This window comes from Podarcis muralis, chromosome 8 (assembly GCF_964188315.1).
Source record: "Podarcis muralis chromosome 8, rPodMur119.hap1.1, whole genome shotgun sequence".
NCBI lineage: Eukaryota > Metazoa > Chordata > Lepidosauria > Squamata > Lacertidae > Podarcis > Podarcis muralis.
The window spans coordinates 39,637,688-39,654,208 of NC_135662.1; the positions used below are offsets into that span (position 1 = coordinate 39,637,688).

Sequence of the window (16,521 nt, forward strand, 5' to 3'; positions counted from 1 at the left end):
CTTTGCCCTTCTTGGTTAGTAAAAACTGCCAGGACAGGTTAGAAGTGCAGGACTTCAGAGGTAGTATAATTAAAACGAGCAGTTCCAAGTATTGTTTTAAAGTGTGTGTGTGTGTGTGTGTGTGTGTGTGTGTGTGTGTGCATGTCAACTATAAATATATGAGTAGGTTGGCCTAAACAAAGAAGTTTTGAGCAGGCACTGAAGACAGTACAGCTTTGTGGCTGAATGTGAATTTGAACATGGCTCTTCCATGTCTAAATCCAGCACTCTAACCACTACACAAATCTCTCTGTCTCTCTTGTCATATCTGAAGCCACACTGATAGATCACAGTGACGACAGTCATGCTGGAAAAATACATATTCCACTGCAGGTGACATACTCCACTGAAGGAAACAAAATATGCTTGAAGTAGTCGTTTGATATAAGTCTCTATATCAATGCATTCAAGTTAAAATGTGGAAGTTAGGTGGGGTTAGTTGCTTTGCTTTTGTTCTGTTAAGCAAAACTTTTGAAATATTTAGTATTAAAAATACTCCTTTGGTTTTCCACCAAGGGTTCCATGACCCAGATTTGATTGGAAAGCTACTACTGTATTAGAACAATGATTCACTTTGGAAAAAATCTGGTATAAAGTTTATGAAGAAACTAGTTTAACAATTCTAAACAGTGTTCAACAGGAATTAGAGCTGCGTTGTTTTGAAAGTGAAGGGACCTCTTTTAAGGTAGACAAAGGATGCTCTTGCCAGCTCTCTTCTATGATCTAATATAAGAATACCCTCTGTCATGTTTGCTTCATTATCTTTCCTCAGGGCTGCTTTACACATTATTATTTTTAAAACTATAATTTATTGCATTTATTTGTTGCCTAAAATGTCTCAAGGCATTTGTAAAAGTATACAGAATATTAAATTGAAAATAGCATCAAAAAGTGCTCACCTTGCATCCTACGCATGAGTTTTTGGCTTGTGCATAACCAACTTACATCATATATCTGTGAGGTTGACTCATACATTTCTTTCACTTTATGTGCCTTGCAAAGAAACACTGCAGAAAGCTGTTCCCAGTAAGGTAAAGGTAAAGGGACCCCTGACCATTAGGTCAAGTCATGGCCGACTCTGGGGCTGCGGCGCTCATCTCGCTTTATTGGCCGAGGGTGCCGGTATACAGCTTCTGGGTCATGTGGCCAGCATGACTAAGCTGCTTCTGGCGAGCCAGAGCAGCGCACGGAAACACCGTTTACCTTCCCGCCGGAGTGGTACCTATTTATCTACTTGCACTTTGACGTGCTTTCGAACTGCTAGGTTGGCAGGAGCAGGGACCGAGCAATGGGAGCTCACCTCGTTGCGGGGATTCGAACCACTGACCTTCTGATCAGCAGGTCCTAGGCTCTGTGGTTTAACCCACAGTGCCACCCATGTCCCTGCTGTTCCCAGAACATGTATTAAATGTGAAATAAATAGCACCTCACACACTAGAATGAACACAGCAGGTGCGTGCAAATCTGTAGTACCTGTTTGTTACTGCATGATGGCAAATTTTGATAATGTCATAGGTGGAAATGTTGTCCAAGTATACACACTTCTTAGATATAATGCTGACCTGATAGATAAACCAAAATATTATTTCTACATTGACCGAATGACAGAGTAATATTAGGTCAACCTGGTAATTAAAGGTAAAGGTAAAGGTACCCCTGCCCATACGGGCCAGTCTTGACAGACTCTAGGGTTGTGCGCCCATCTCACTCTATAGGCCGGGGGCCAGCGCTGTCCGCAGACACTTCCGGGTCACGTGGCCAGCGTGACAAGCTGCATCTGGCAAGCCAGCGCAGCACACGGAACGCCGTTTACCTTCCCGCTAGTAAGCGGTCCCTATTTATCTACTTGCACCCGGGGGTGCTTTCGAACTGCTAGGTTGGCAGGCGCTGGGACCGAGCAACGGGAGTGCACCCCGCCGTGGGGATTCGAACCGCCGACCTTTCGATCGGCAAGTCCTAGGCGCTGAGGCTTTAACCCACAGCGCCACCCGCGTCCCCCTATTAATTAAACCAAGTATTATTTATTCATTAGCCAAATGGCATTCAGAACAATATAAGAACTGATTCAATGAAGAGCAGTAATGCATTAAAGCCTTTCAGTTTAACCAAACCTAGTTAAACCAAGTACTACTATTTCAGGTGATTACTATAGGGTTCAACTAACAGCCTCAATATCATCCTTTTAAGGTTGTTACTTGGTTAGCCTGTACAGTTTTACAGTGCTTGAACCAGCTGGGAATTGATTATTTTTTCCTTAGGAAAACATAGTATTTAATATTTGTAGATTTGACTTCCTACAGTCAACATTATTCCTTTGCCTCCCTCTCAGTGGCCTGCCCTCACTATTCAATGCTGGGTGTCCTTGTTTCTCATTTTGCTAATGTAATCAAATGTGTGCGTTTGTGGATTATGAAGACTCCTATCCCCATCCTTATTACCTGCTAGTCATAATGGAAATTAAGAATAAGCAGCAGCAGCTTTTCCCCTTTTGTGAGGCAGCAGTACAAGTCCTTAAGTCCAGCCTCTTGAAAGACAGGTTATTGGCTCTTTCTCAGTACAAAGAAACCTTCAGGCTACTGGTGAGATTAGAGCTCTAACATTATGTTAAGACTTGCTCCTGCTTGTCAGAATTTCATACGCTGCTGCTGCTACTAAGCATGCATGCAGAAATTTGGTAAACATCTTAAAATAAGAGACAAATGTCCTCCTCTCATATTAAAATCTGCTACTAAAGGGATATTTATTAGCAACATCAAATGAAGGAAACCTAAAGGAAAGGTATGGCTTGTCTCACTGCACTGAACAAAACTAAGGATACAATCCTAACTCCACTTACCTGGGAGTAAGCACCACTGAATTCAGCAGAAGTTCGGAGTAGATATGGTTAAGATCGCTTTGCAGATTATCGAGATAGGCAATGCCACTGTGCTAAGCAGGAGAAACAGACATAAGAAAAGAGAAAATAATGTTTGAGGGACCAATGTGGTGATAAAAACTGAGGAAATAAAATATATTAAGAGTGGTTTGTACCATTGGCAAAGGGCTTACAATAGAGTATGACAGAAGAAAGGAATTTGGCTGCTGAAGTATCACACAGCCTGCATGGCAGTTCATATTGTTACACACCACCCCAAACTCTGAGTGGTGAGAGACTTCAGGGGTTCCAAATGCGTACCCAGGGTTCAGTTTCCTTGGAATTAGGATCAGCTGAGACTGTGGTGTCTTTAGGTTTTATTTACACATATATACAACCTGAACACAAGACAGGCTGTGGTGACAGTGATGGCCAGTGAATGAGTGCTGATTTTAATCTCTGGAATACAGATTTTAACCGAAGAAGTGTTATTTTTCAATGTAAATAAGTTTAAAATGATTTTTTAAGTACATCTGCTTCTTCATGTGGATGTGGCATATGTTAAGTTTGCTCTCTGGTCTTTGACTGCAATAAAGATTGATTGATACAACCTGAGCTTAGGATGGAGGGACAGACACCAATAGCACCCCAATAGATCTTACTTTCCCATTTGGTTTTCAGGGGATCCCCAATATCTAGCACGAAGTAAACATGTATTTGTGCCTCCTGCTTCCAGTCACTCACACACAACATTGTCTATTGATCTCCTACATAGCGGCTACTGTAGGTGAGTGGGGCAGAAGAAAGGCCCATCCATTTGTTCTATGGCACAGAGCAACTTACTTGGTTGTGCTAAATCATGATACTTAACTAGCCAGCCAAATCCATTACCTGGACAACGGAACTGGTTTGGCCAGCTTCCCCTCAGACATTTTACCCTCACAGATCCAGGGTCCCCAGTTTGGAAAGGAAACCAGGGTTTTATCCAGACTAACCCTCTATATAACACTATATACTCATGGGGGTGAAGGGACAGGAGAACCCTGTGGATGGAGCCACAAAGAAGTGTAGGCCAGAACATGGACACTGAATCAGTTGTTTCTTACAGTGATTTCTCTTAATGCAATCAATGGATCATTTTTTCATGCAATTCATTGTCAGAAGCCAATATATGCCAATACATGTTATTTTATTACAGTATTAATTTAGATTTGGAATATCCATATACCACAACAACAAAAAATCACTGCAGTTTGCATAGTAAAATTGGGCAACAATTAAAACTTCCTAAATTCTAAAAGGTTTTATTTCAGTTTTATCTGCACTGTTCCTTGAAGAGGACATACCTTGAATCTTGTAGGGTTCTTCAGGAAGATGGGAGCAGTATCTCCTGGCTCCTGGAACTCTTGGTGGAAAAGGCTCTTCGAGGACTTACTTGTGGCATAAAATATTCTCCTGCAGTCCTCATTGGTGTTGTTGCTTCACTACATCTTCAACAGACACAGGGGTATACCATAGGAAACCGGGGCCTTTTCTCCTTTATTCAGGCATGGAATTATTTAATTCATCCCTTTTCAGCTAAAACAGCTCTGAAAGCAACTTACAAAGAGGAAAACACACCATTATTACCTTTACATTTCTTACCATTAGGGATGAGAACCTATACCTCATTCTATACATTTATTCTGTGGGTATGCTCAGCTGTTTTCCAACCCTCCTGAGTTCTTCTTTAACAGATTTGCTGAATTTAATTCCAGAATGAGAGCACCTTTCTCCCCTATGCCATACTGATATGTAATCATACATTGATAAAACCCCACAAAAGCAATCTCAATGTGATTGTACAGCATGCGTAATTGCATCTAGACAGTTCATGCTGTTTTACTGTTATGTACATGTCATTCTGTATATTGGTAACCAACCCTCTCCACCCAGTTTTGATACAGCTGTAAGCAGTAACAGAAAGGTTGCTTATTTTTACTGTTTCAACAATGCACACAAGTTGTTTATTATTAGTAAAACACTCTCATATATATATATATATATATATATATATATATATCCATTCAACTAAGTATTGCATGTAAATATGCATAAATTCTGTGTCCTTTTTGGTGACCCATTTCTTGGTGTCGTAAGTGGCTACCTTATCCAGTCTTCATTTCACACTTTTGTTGCTGTTCATAATTAGAGTAGGCAAATAGTAGATTTCTATTCAGGTGTGCAAGGATCATGTGGCGCAGCCATTCTGCACTAATTATAATATTCTGTTAAAGTGTGTGGCTTCAGTTTTTTGGAAAAAAACAGCAGCAGTAAATACATAAATGAAACCCATTATTATTTTTCTGCTACACATATAAAGAGAGCGAAAGCTTTGCATATTTAACTTCTGCTTATAAGGCTGCTGTTAAAGGCATGGACTAGAGGAGTGCAAAACATGGCAGAGAAAAGTGAAAATAGGAGGAAGCCTCCCCAGTACTCTTCCGTTTTAGGAGTAAGGTAGGAATGAAATCACTTATTATTTGAAAGCAGAAAATAAATCCCTTTCTTTGTGATTCAAAACTAAACCTTCCCTACGGGTGGAATCGGATACGTCGCCCTATTTTTCACAACCAGCTGTTCGCTCCCCTTCCACTCAGAAACGCTGCACAGCCTGACAGACCGGCCGGGGGAAAAAAAAAACAATTCCTCCAGAGCAAGAGCTGCGATTGGTCGCCCAGCCCTTGACTGCAGCGGCAGCTCGACGTGGCTCTCTCGCCGCTCCATTGGCCGCCGAGTTGCGGGGCGGAGCCTCCGCTCGTTCTGCGTCGGAGACCAAACAAACCCGGCGCCCAGTCCGAAGGGAAAGGAGGCGGGGCTCGCAGGCCCTGGGCTGTAAATGCGATCACGTGACGCCACTGTTTACATCCTCTCAGCTGTTTGGCTCTTTTTCGCCTTCTCTCTGGCTCCCCGCCCCCCTCCGCCTCTCGCAGCAACACAAACAGTCGGGACCCGCGGCGGCGCGTGAAGGGGGCGGAGAGTGGCTGACCCTGAAGAGCGCCTGCCCTCGCCCACCCTTCGCCCTCCTCAACCACCCCGTTGGCCACCCCGTCTGAAAACAAGCTCCCTTTTACCCCCGCCCCCTGAGAAGTGGGCTCCTGAGGGCTTTCCTTCCCCGGCCCCGCTTCCCTCAAACTCACGCCAAAGCTTCCCTCTCCCTTTCCCCCTTCGGGAGCCAGAGGACACTGCGGAAGAAGGGTGAGTGTCTGGTGGTGGACTCACGGTGGGGTGGGGGGGGGCGCGTGAGAGGGGCAGTTGCTGGGGAAGAAGAGCAACGGCGGGGGCCGCCGAGGCGCTTATGGCGTCGCCGACGTCGGGGCTGGAGCCCAATGTCCCGGCTAGTGATGCTGCGCCCGTATTTCCTCCCCCGCCCCCCCTCGCGTACGGCACGAAGGCCGTTGAGAAGTCCAGCGGCGCGAGACCAACTGTCCGCGCATCGCTCGCCTGCCCCCCCCCCCAGCGGAGCGAGCGCTCGTTGCGTTGGCACTTCTTGGCGCTGGAAGGCCCGCGTTGGGGAAAGCGGGTGGGTGAGAGGAGGAGAGCGCGCAAGGGACTTGGAGGCGCTTCCTGCTTTCTCCTTCCCTGCGCAGTTAAAGCAGCACGGCGAGGTTGGTTGAGCGCAAGTGCTTCCCTTGTTTAATTCAGGATCCTGAGACCCGTCGGGATGTTGGTGGGGGGAGAGAGAGGGGGGGCAAATAATGTTCACCGGCAGCTCTCTCGCAACCTTCTTCCCTCCCCACCGCGGTTCTAGCAATTAAAGGAGGCGGGCCTTTCTGCTCTCCGTGCTTTTGCCTCGGAGCCGGGGCTATAAAAGGATAAACAAGTTGGTGGAGTCTCCGCCGACGCTGCCGTCTGTCTGCTCCTCTCCTTGCTCTGCCTTTTTGGCCGCCAGTTGGCTTCGTTTTGAAGAGGTGCCAAAGAGGAAGAGGAGAGCAAATGAGCCGCTCCACAATAAAGAGGCGGAGGGCGCCAGAGTCGCCTCGTCACAAGGTTGATGGGGGCGGGGGGAGAGAGAGAGAGAGAGAGAAGCGGCGTCATTTGTGTCCCCTCCATTTCAAAATTGGTCCCTACAAATCATCCCTCCCCTACCCGAGTTAAAAGAAGCCACGCTTGGCCTTAACGTCTCTGACGACACGGGCCAGGAAAATGTACGCGTCAATACATTTCTCAGGCTTGGACGTGCCACCAGGCACTCTGTTGTGTTTGTTGCAACAAGCTGGCATGGCTCCTCCTCAGGAACTTGTCACATTTTCCTTCTGTTTACACTGAAGGTTCTGCATTGAACGCTGGAGGGGGAGAGGCAAGGGGGCTTGACTGCCGGAGAGGCGCTTGCCATTTGCTCTCTTGTTTCTATTTTGGCTGGAAGGAAGAACGAGGGCGGCCTCTCTGCGTGGTTTACAGAGACTTGCCTCTAGCTCCTTGCTCTCACTTGTGGGCTTCCTGCATTTCTGCTCCCTCCTTTGTGTGCACAGTTAGGTGCTCAGAAAGTCTCTGTGTCTGGCTCCACGGTAGAGGAAGAAGTCTTTTTTTTGCATGTTGTTTGTAAGGCAGCAAAGCAACACAGGGCCTGGCTTTTGCTATCTCCTCTTTGGTGTGTTTGCCAAAGGAAAGGACCTCTTGTGATGGCTGCTGTTGACCTTGAGGCAAAAGCTAAGAGATAAATATCAAAAGGAAGTCAAGAATCTGTCATTGCAGAATGTGGCCTCCCATTCAATTTGTCATTACTGGCTAGTCTCCTGGTCTGACCTAGTTCAGAGCCATTTATATTTGCTCATTGTAGTACTGACTGGAGAGGGTCACTTGTACAACACTGATATTTGGAAATATGAAATACCACGTGTTATTTTTAAGTAAGATAAAAACAAACCACTCAGCCAGCATTTCATCTAAGAAGAGTAAAACATTGGATGCAAAACATTTTTTTTCTGCCTCAAATTCATATTTATTTTATTTGAAGCATTTCTTTGAAGCCTTAAAAGGTTCTCATAGTGGCTTATAAAATAAGTACTGAGAGGTATGCTGCTGTCAGACTTTAATACACAACAGGAAAATATATTGTAGCAAGGGTGTATAAAACAAACGCTGGTAGCTATAGTTCTTAGTTACAAAGTTCTTTATAACTGTTAATTCTAGAGGACTAGGTAGGTGAAAGATGCTTCCTTTAGTTCTTTCTCTGGCCAATGAATGGGGCCAGGTTGGTTTTTCTCTTGCAGCCTACCAGTGACTTGTGGTTTACTGGTCAGTGGAGCATGTGCTGCCTACCAGCTGCAGTCCCTGGGTAAGGGGAAATTGAGTTCCCTTTAGCAAATATTGTTAGATTTGGTGCCAAAGTAAAAGACCTAATGTTGCACTTGTCACTGTAGAACAAATTAAACCTGACTTCTTATTTTGCTGAAGGTCTGTTCATTACTTGCTTTGTCATGTTCCAGACAGAAGAGGTACATGAAGGGCCTGTGGGGAAAACATCCATGAAGAAATCAGGGGGGGAAAGAGGCAACATAGCAATGATATAAATGCTCTTGGCTACCAAAAAGCATTGTTGCCCCCTGCCCTCACTTCTGATAACAACCCCACATCATCCATGCATGGAACAGTGTGATTAATACTTATCATGGTGTTCCAGCTGTAGAACTTAGATCATATGAAGTCCACATTACCTTCTTCCTAGCCCAATGCCTAGGTGAACAGAGGCATGCCTAAAGTCACAAGTTAGGGTTGCCATATTTCAAAGAGTGAAAATCTGGACACAAAAGTTGAGCTTTGAAATTGTTGAAATCAACATGCAGGGAGGAAGAATATGAATATGAATTTTAAGTTTCCATTTCGAAATTCATACACTTCCTGAACGAGCTTGTATACAAGTTATAGTAAGTAAAAACATACTGGTTTGCAACCAGTTGAACCATTTGTACAGCCTGGGTGCATAATCATAACTTTAGTTTCTCTTTTGTCTGATATGGTTGGTAGAAGAGAAGGGGGTAAGGGACAGTCACCTCAGCTTCTCTGTTGAATTCAGTGAGATAATTTTACATCACCTGTCTTGTTGGCATACTATTACACTGGCTCCAGGTGCAGGACTGACGTTGGAAATGAGTGTAGGATTCTAGCTAAGCTTTTTGTTTGTTCCCTTCCACACTCCCATTTTGACCACGTTTTCTTCTTGTGCTGGCATTGCCAGCATAGTAGTTTTGTCAGTGTTGTTATACTGCTGGCAAGACAGTAATATTACACTGGTGTGAATACACTATACCAGCATAATGTCCTGCTGGTGCAGCAGAATTTAATAGTAATTCTATCCCTGCCCAGCAGATATAACTTGATGATAGGATGTCTCTGTTTAGTCTTTTATTTTTTAAAATGTTGCTTAGTTTAAGGCCTAGTACTGCAACTGCCTTTTTATGCAGTTTTTCAAGGTCTTGATGAGTTTCATTTCAGTTTTCCTCAGTATAGTATCTGCAAATATTTGAAGGCATTTAGACAAGATTGCCTTTTTTGCAAACAAAAGGAGTGAGGAGAAAAAAATGTTTCCAATTGTGTTTAAATATATAGCTAGAAGTTAAAGTTTCAAATGCCAGGAATGTGGTCTTCTGTTATTTTTAGACTTGACCTCACTTGCATTTTCTCATGATGCAGTAATTACAGCTAAACAAACCTGAAGTCATGTCTGAGAATTTGCTAGTTTTACATATTTCACAATCAAATGTCTTAATTCCAGCAATATTTATAAATATTATGATGGTGTACAGCAACATTTATAAAATCCCATAAACACAGTACTAAATAATTATAAAAATTATCGGCTTATCTTAAAAAGTTTAAACCACTGAATAGGTATTTCATATTTTTTTAAGTCTTCAAGAAACTCCTGTAAATAGCAGTGAGGTTGCCTGCTGCTTCTCTGCTGGAAGAGTGTTCCACAGCATGGGACTGGCAGCACGAAATGCCCAATTTCTAGTGGAGGCCAGTCTGACTTCTGAAACATAGCACTGCTCCAGGTGATCTTGATCAAATCAGAATATAATGGCTCAAGCGGTCATTAAGGTATCCTGGACACAAGGTGTCCAGGGCTTTGTGTATTGCATTGCAAGGGGATGAACTAGATTACCCTGGGGTCCCTTCCAACTCTACAGTTCTATGATTCTACTATTGAACCTGGCCTGGTAGCATATGGGCAGGCAGTGCAGATCTTTTTACAGAGGTGTAACATGCTTTTGGCCATCTGCCCCCTTCAGTTTAGGCACTGTATTTTACACTAGCTGGAGCTTCTGGATGATGCTTAACCTGTCCGCACAGACCACATTGAAGCAATCTTGTTTTTCCATCACTAGTCTATCATGGTCCAGATAGCTGGTGTACAGGTAAGTGTTGCTCATGGCCACCCCGGTCAGTTTGTCACTTAATGACAAAGTTGTGTCTAGGTTAGAAAGGCAGGAATAACTTTGCAGAAACTATGTTGAATATTCTTCGAACTTGTCCTTCTATACAGTATGCTTGTTAATTTCATCTTCAATTATGCTTGCCAACTAGTTTTCCCAGAAACCAAGTTCTGCCAACTGACCCATAATTTCCTGGGTCCTCCTAGATACCTTTTAAAAATTAGTTTGACTTTGACTACCTTCTAGTTCTCCAGTACAAAAGTTGATATTGGGGACAAGTCAGGTCAGTGTTCACAATGAGAATTTTGGGTTTAAAGGCAGGCAATGGGGAACTCCTCATTCAGTTTCTTGATGAGAGAAGTGTGTGTCATCAGTAGGAGAATAAGCCTCCAGATTCCTGCTACTGAGAATGGCTGCCTTGAACTATTGGGCTTGGCTGGGGGCATCTAACTATTCAAGCTGAAGAAGTTGCCCACCTCTGACCTATATGAATGGATGGGTACAGTGTGTTAATAGTGATTGCTATTCTTGTTATCTCTGGAAACTAGTACAGTGGTACCTCGTTTTGAGTCCAGGATCCGTTCCAGAGCCCTGGACGCTGGATCAAAGGGACGCTTGACAGAGTGTTGCTCTGTGCACACGTGCGGAGCAGTTTAGTACTTCTGCGCAAGCGGCAAACCTGGAAGTAACCTGTTCCGGTACTTCCAGGTTTGCTGCGGATGTTCCACGTAATGGACAACCAACAGGGCGGACATAAAATGAGGTACCACTGTAATATAATAGTTTTGTCCTGCTTCTGGGTAGAAATCAGTAAAATAGTAAAGGTACAAATAAAGCTGTTTAAAGATGCATGACAAGAGATATAGAGACTTCATATTTCACAGTCTTAATTAAGTTTTGAAATAGTTTTAGGACTATTAACATTAAACAATGTTTAATGTAATGACAGATGCATGACTTAATATATTATTAATAAATGAGGCTGTATCACCCTGTCTTTGACCAATAATAGATAATAGAAGAAGCAAAACAAGTCATTGTCACAACAGTAAATGATGATGTCAATAAGCCTTTAGTAATGCCCCCCGATGGAAGGCTTTCCAATAATTCATTGGTTCTTAAGGGCTGGCCCAGTTTATGAAAACACATGCATTTTACAATCGGACTATAACAACTGCTTTATTAATTGTGGTTTGTAGTTGCTTTTTACAGTCATATGAACTAATTTTTCTCTGACTATGGAACTAAAGCAGTTGCATATCAGAAAAATGCTTAAAATAATGTGTTTATTTTTACTTCCCCTTGTGTGCCATGAATGTATACTTAAAAGCTTTGGGAATAATAATAATTATTACTGTTAAATTTGAATTCCACACTTCATCCAAAGATCCCAGGGCAGTTCACAAGAGAGAAATACAGATGAGAATACAAAATACACAGTAAAACAAAAATAAACCAATAACCCCCCTCCTACAAACACATTTAAAAAGCCATATAATGTTAATCAATTAGAATGTAATTAGTTCTGCTCCCTCTCTCTCTTTAGTTTATAATATAGAGAGTCAGCAATATTTGATTATTCATCCCTGAAGGTTATCTGTACAATAGCAATATTGTTGGATGGTAAATTTATTATTTACAGTATTGCTACATCATGCTTTTAAAAAGCCTCTTGAGTAACTTCTGAATGGTATTTCTGAGCCTCATACAAAAGCCATATAAATTCTGGGATCAAACTAAATAGTGCAAAGTTGTACTAAATATGTACTGCTTACTATTTTTGAGAAGTATGGAATAGTTGTTCAAGTTTATTTAGGCTGTTATCCTAACTACCCTTGACAGTTTTATATTGAATTCTATGTGAGTTCCTTCTGAATGAACGTTAATAGACTCTGAATGTGTAATCAAAACATGTATTTGACCAACTGTGTTACTCTGGATTGTTGTTGGTTTTTTTATTTTAAAAAACCCCTCATTTTCCTCCCCTATCTCTCCACAGCAATTTACAATGCAGTTGTAACTGTGCCTACTCAGAAGTAAGTCCTATTGAACTCCCAGGTAAATAAGGTTAGGATTTCAGCCTAAATATTTGAGAATCCCAAGGAGTTTCCATTGCAAATTCATCCCATTAAATATGTGTTTAGTTCACAGAGTTGCTCTCAGGTAGATCATTTCTATTTCTGTGTGTGTGTTCTTTATCTGCAATATATATCAGTCATAAGCAGTGATTCATAAACAGCTGATTTTTTTGTTTTGTTTTGTTTTTACAATCCCACCTCCCACAGAGGCACCAAATGTCTATTTAATTACATTTAACTTTTAAGTCATTTCAGGGTGTGTGTGTTTTTTAAAAATGTCTCATTCCACAAATTGTCATGTGTTCTCAAAGGTTGGATCATTTCTATTTCTTGCTCTGCCTGAAGCAAGCAAAGGAGGAACTTTAGAAGGTGGGTTGGGAGCAGTATGGATCATAACACATGTATACTTGCCCACCTACCCACATAACCTTTCTCCTGCTGCTACACAGTACAGTAGATGCATTTTGTTTCCTGTGGAAATGGAGGGGGATCTGCTCTATTTGTCAGTACTCCTTGTGAGATGTGTGTGTGAGAGAGAGAGAGTGCGCGCGAGAGCGCAGTGTTTGAAACTCCCATTGTTCTAGGCGCATTTTGCAACAGGGAACTTCATTATAGAAAGCAGTTTCTGAGCTCTGACCGCGGTACTGCACCTAAAATTTCAGATTAAAACTGCAGAGTGGAAGGAAAGGAGGACCTTTTTCTGCCTCCCCACTTCCAGCTACTCTCTGAAGACTAGAGAGGAGACCCTCTTAAGAATATTAGGGGGGTGGGCAGAGGAATGACTAGACCATGTGAAAAATGAACGTAATGTTTTAGCACCAGTTCATTCATTTTCAGCTTTGTATTCTTGTTATAAAAAAGCACACCTAGACATTCTGTTGTTGTGCCCATAACCTAGTTTTAAGTGCCATTTAGCTCCTAGCTTTCATATCTGTTTCTAACAGTGTGTGAGAGAGTGGTAGGCATTCCAGTGAAATACATTGTTAAATGTGGGGTTTATTTTAATTTTTTGACTGAAATACATTAGATTAGGCATGTTTTCCCCACATGCTGTCATTTGTGGGCTTTGCAATATGTGCCATTTGATTTCAACACAACAGTATCTAAATCCTGTTTGGTGAACGTTAACAGCACATCATTCCTACTCAGTTAATTTTGGTGTTGGTGGTCATGGTGATGAACTGGTGAGCATCTGACTATGTGTGCAAATGCATCTTTTAATCTGTGTTAATAAATGAGTCCAGGAATAATATTGGTTCTTTTTTTTAAAAAAAAAAAAAACAACCTCTAATTTACAACACCTAACCAGCAAGATGAAAGTTTTTATTAACAGAACTTTTTAAATATAGGGAGAAAATTTTTGAACTGCATTTTTCCCTCTAAACATCTGCAGCTAGATAAGAGAACACATTCACAGATTCAAGAAGTGTATGACACAATGCTATCATAAGTTAACAGTTAAAAGAATATTGGATATACTTAGCCCAAATTGCTTATCTGGTAGGAAGAATTGCAGTACTAAGAATATCAATATTCACTACAGGATATAAACTTTTGAGATAACTATTCAACAAAAGAGGATGACTTGTATAAAATCATATTGACTTCTTAATGGGAAGATTTAAAAAGTCATTTACCAATGATAACTTCCATGAATGAGTGGTGATTTGAATCTCATGCACAGTACTAATCACAAGTACTATTGTATGAAAGTGTACCAGTCTAGTGGGCACTATAATAAATGTACAGAATATGTCATTCTGTGGTTTTCCCCATAGTGCAGGAGAGGCAGATAGCACTGCAAGATTGGACTTTATATCATTGGCAGGGCTGTTTGTCCGTAAATTCATGTATATTTCTCAAAGCTAGTGGGTAAACTTGTATATGCTGCAAATGATTTAGTCTGAGGTGGGGGACCTCCCGATTTGGCCCAACAGGCCATTCCCCCCCCCCTTCTCCATGTGTCGTCAGGTGTGGGGCAGGTAGAGACACAACTGGATTAGTTGTATGAGTAGGGTTACATGCAGAAAACTCTAGTACATGACTAATTGCTGGAGAAAGCAGGCTTGAACTTGCTGTCCAACCCACCTATCCATCAACTGATGCCATTATGACACCCTCTTGTCAAAGTTGACCTGCAGTGGTGGGGGGAGGTAAAGATCTATCCATCAGGCCAAAAAAGGATCCTCGCCCCACTTCAGTTCATCATCAGGCCAAAAAGGATCCTCGCCCCACTTCAGTTCATCATTAAGTGGGTTTATTCTGTGTTGGATTGTGTTTAATTTAATTTAGCTGCCATTTAAAATACAATATTTTCTCATGAGAGCTTACAAGATTTCAGACAATTTAAAATCATATAAAGTTGGGGAAATTTTGCTTTCTAGATGCTGAATTACATAATCATCAGCCCCACCAAGCATGACCAATGATGGGGGTTGTATTTCATCAATATCTGGAGTGCCCAAAGTTCCCCACATCTGATTTAAAATAATCATAACATCGATAAAAGCATTTCAACCCCTTCTATATCACTTGGATTGAGGGCAAGAATACTGGGTAACAATTTGTCACAATTAGTGGGTAGCTAGTTGCTCTCAAGAGCAGAAGCTCTTTGGTTTGATCCAGGGTTTCAGCACCCAAAAAAAGAGCAGAAGCTCATACCCCTGCTTTTTCTAAGCCAGGGGACAGCAAGGTTTATCTTGCCTGGGCCAGATCGGTCCCGCGGAGATCCCTCCGTGGGCCGGATCGCACATGCAAGTGCCCACGATTTCCAGCATTGCGCAGACGCGATTTCCAGCACCATGGGAGCAAGTCGCTGTGCTGCGCCGGTTTAGCACAGCGCGTAAGCGGGCCACTCTTTTGGGGGTGGCTCATGGGCTGGTCTAAACAACCTCCGCGGGCCGCTAGCGGCCCATGGGCCTTAGGTTGCTGACCCCTGTTCTAAGCTATGGCTATCTGTTTTATGTGTTATTCGTTATAATTTTTATTCCTCACTTATTTAAAGGACCTCAGAATAGAAATCAATCCTTAACTCATATCCTCACAATACTGGAGCTATTAATGTGAGGTAGATTAGGCCATGTGGGTTCTGAACTTGGGTCTCTCCCATCCCTGTCCGTTGCTATTGTCTACTACACCACATTGGTTCTCATCTCTCACGGCTTCAGGAATGCAGCAGACTGTTGTGGTGGGGTTGGCACTGGGCTGATGAGCTTATTAACCTGTTCCTCTCAGGCAGTTTTCCTACTGAAATATCCCCCTAAGGTGCTTTTAACCCAGAAGGGGAAATACATGTTTCAAGCAAGGTCAACTACCAGTTTTTACTAAAGAATGGCAACAATAGGTAAAAGGAAACATAGTTCATATGGGGATCCTTCTTTTTAAAAACAACAACAAAGGAAGTTGTGTTTGTAATAATTGTATTTGATTCTGAGTGTTTTTACAAAAAGCAACTTTGGTCTAAGTATGGATATTATCATAATTCTTTCTCCGACCTCACCCTGCCCATTTAACATCTATTGATAAGGAAAACAAAAAGGTGAAAGCACGTTGAAGAGTCAGCTCTCCTTTGGGACTGCTTGGCAATATTTACTATTCAAGAGATTATTGTGGGGACATCTTTAACAAAATTAGAAACTTAATGTAATCAGACTTTTAATGTAATTCAATCTGTATGTTTCTAACTTGTATCAAATAGTAGTCGTTTCTAGACTCTGGTGTTGTTTTTCATTTGGCTGTGCACACTGTGTATCAGGTTATAACTGTTAGTGTTGATAGCTTTCTTTCCATAGACACTTACTTTAGTATTGTTAGCATTCAACATGATCACATTATTGATGATACTTTCCAAAAGCTGGTAAATCAAAATACCTACTTTTATGTTATATTAAAACTGTTTTTTAGTACGACAGTAGGCTGAACAAAAACAAGCCATGTACTAGCAACAAATGCCTAAACACTATTTTGTCAGAGGCCTAGTGCTTCCTAAGGGATGCGGGTGATGCTGTGGTCTAAACCACAGAGCCTAGGGTTTGCCATTCGGAAGGTCGGCAGTTTGAATCCTCGCGACAGGGTGAGCTCCTGTTGTTCGGTCCCAGCTCCTGCCCACCAAAGCACGTCAAAAGCACGTCAAGTG

At 42.2% G+C, this 16,521-nt stretch overlaps 1 protein-coding gene and 1 long non-coding RNA gene across 22 annotated transcripts in view; one reads left to right on the forward strand and one right to left on the reverse strand.

The window, feature by feature from the left end:
- Window positions 1–6,920, reverse strand: part of LOC114600624 (uncharacterized) — a 37,442-nt gene extending 30,522 nt beyond the window's left edge. For 2 of the 5 annotated variants that reach the window (XR_013393931.1, XR_013393932.1), the window contains exons 1-3: window positions 6,639–6,917; window positions 4,240–4,492; window positions 2,876–2,967 (exon numbers count right to left, since the gene is read on the reverse strand). This is a non-coding gene — a long non-coding RNA (uncharacterized LOC114600624). Of the gene's footprint in view, window positions 1–1,491; window positions 1,602–2,875; window positions 2,968–4,239; window positions 4,493–5,470; window positions 5,731–6,638 lie in introns of those variants that run through there. The other 3 variants (XR_003707604.2, XR_003707598.2, XR_013393933.1) reach the window with 3 other exon arrangements.
- Window positions 5,875–16,521, forward strand: part of PCMTD1 (protein-L-isoaspartate (D-aspartate) O-methyltransferase domain containing 1) — a 35,356-nt gene continuing 24,709 nt past the window's right edge. For 3 of the 17 annotated variants that reach the window (XM_028737000.2, XM_077933029.1, XM_028736991.2), the window contains exons 1-2: window positions 5,876–6,130; window positions 12,308–12,344. The gene's annotated coding sequence lies outside the window, so the exon portion shown is untranslated. Of the gene's footprint in view, window positions 6,131–6,416; window positions 6,541–10,164; window positions 10,291–12,307; window positions 12,367–16,521 lie in introns of those variants that run through there. The other 14 variants (XM_028736990.2, XM_077933028.1, XM_028736989.2 and 11 more) reach the window with 10 other exon arrangements.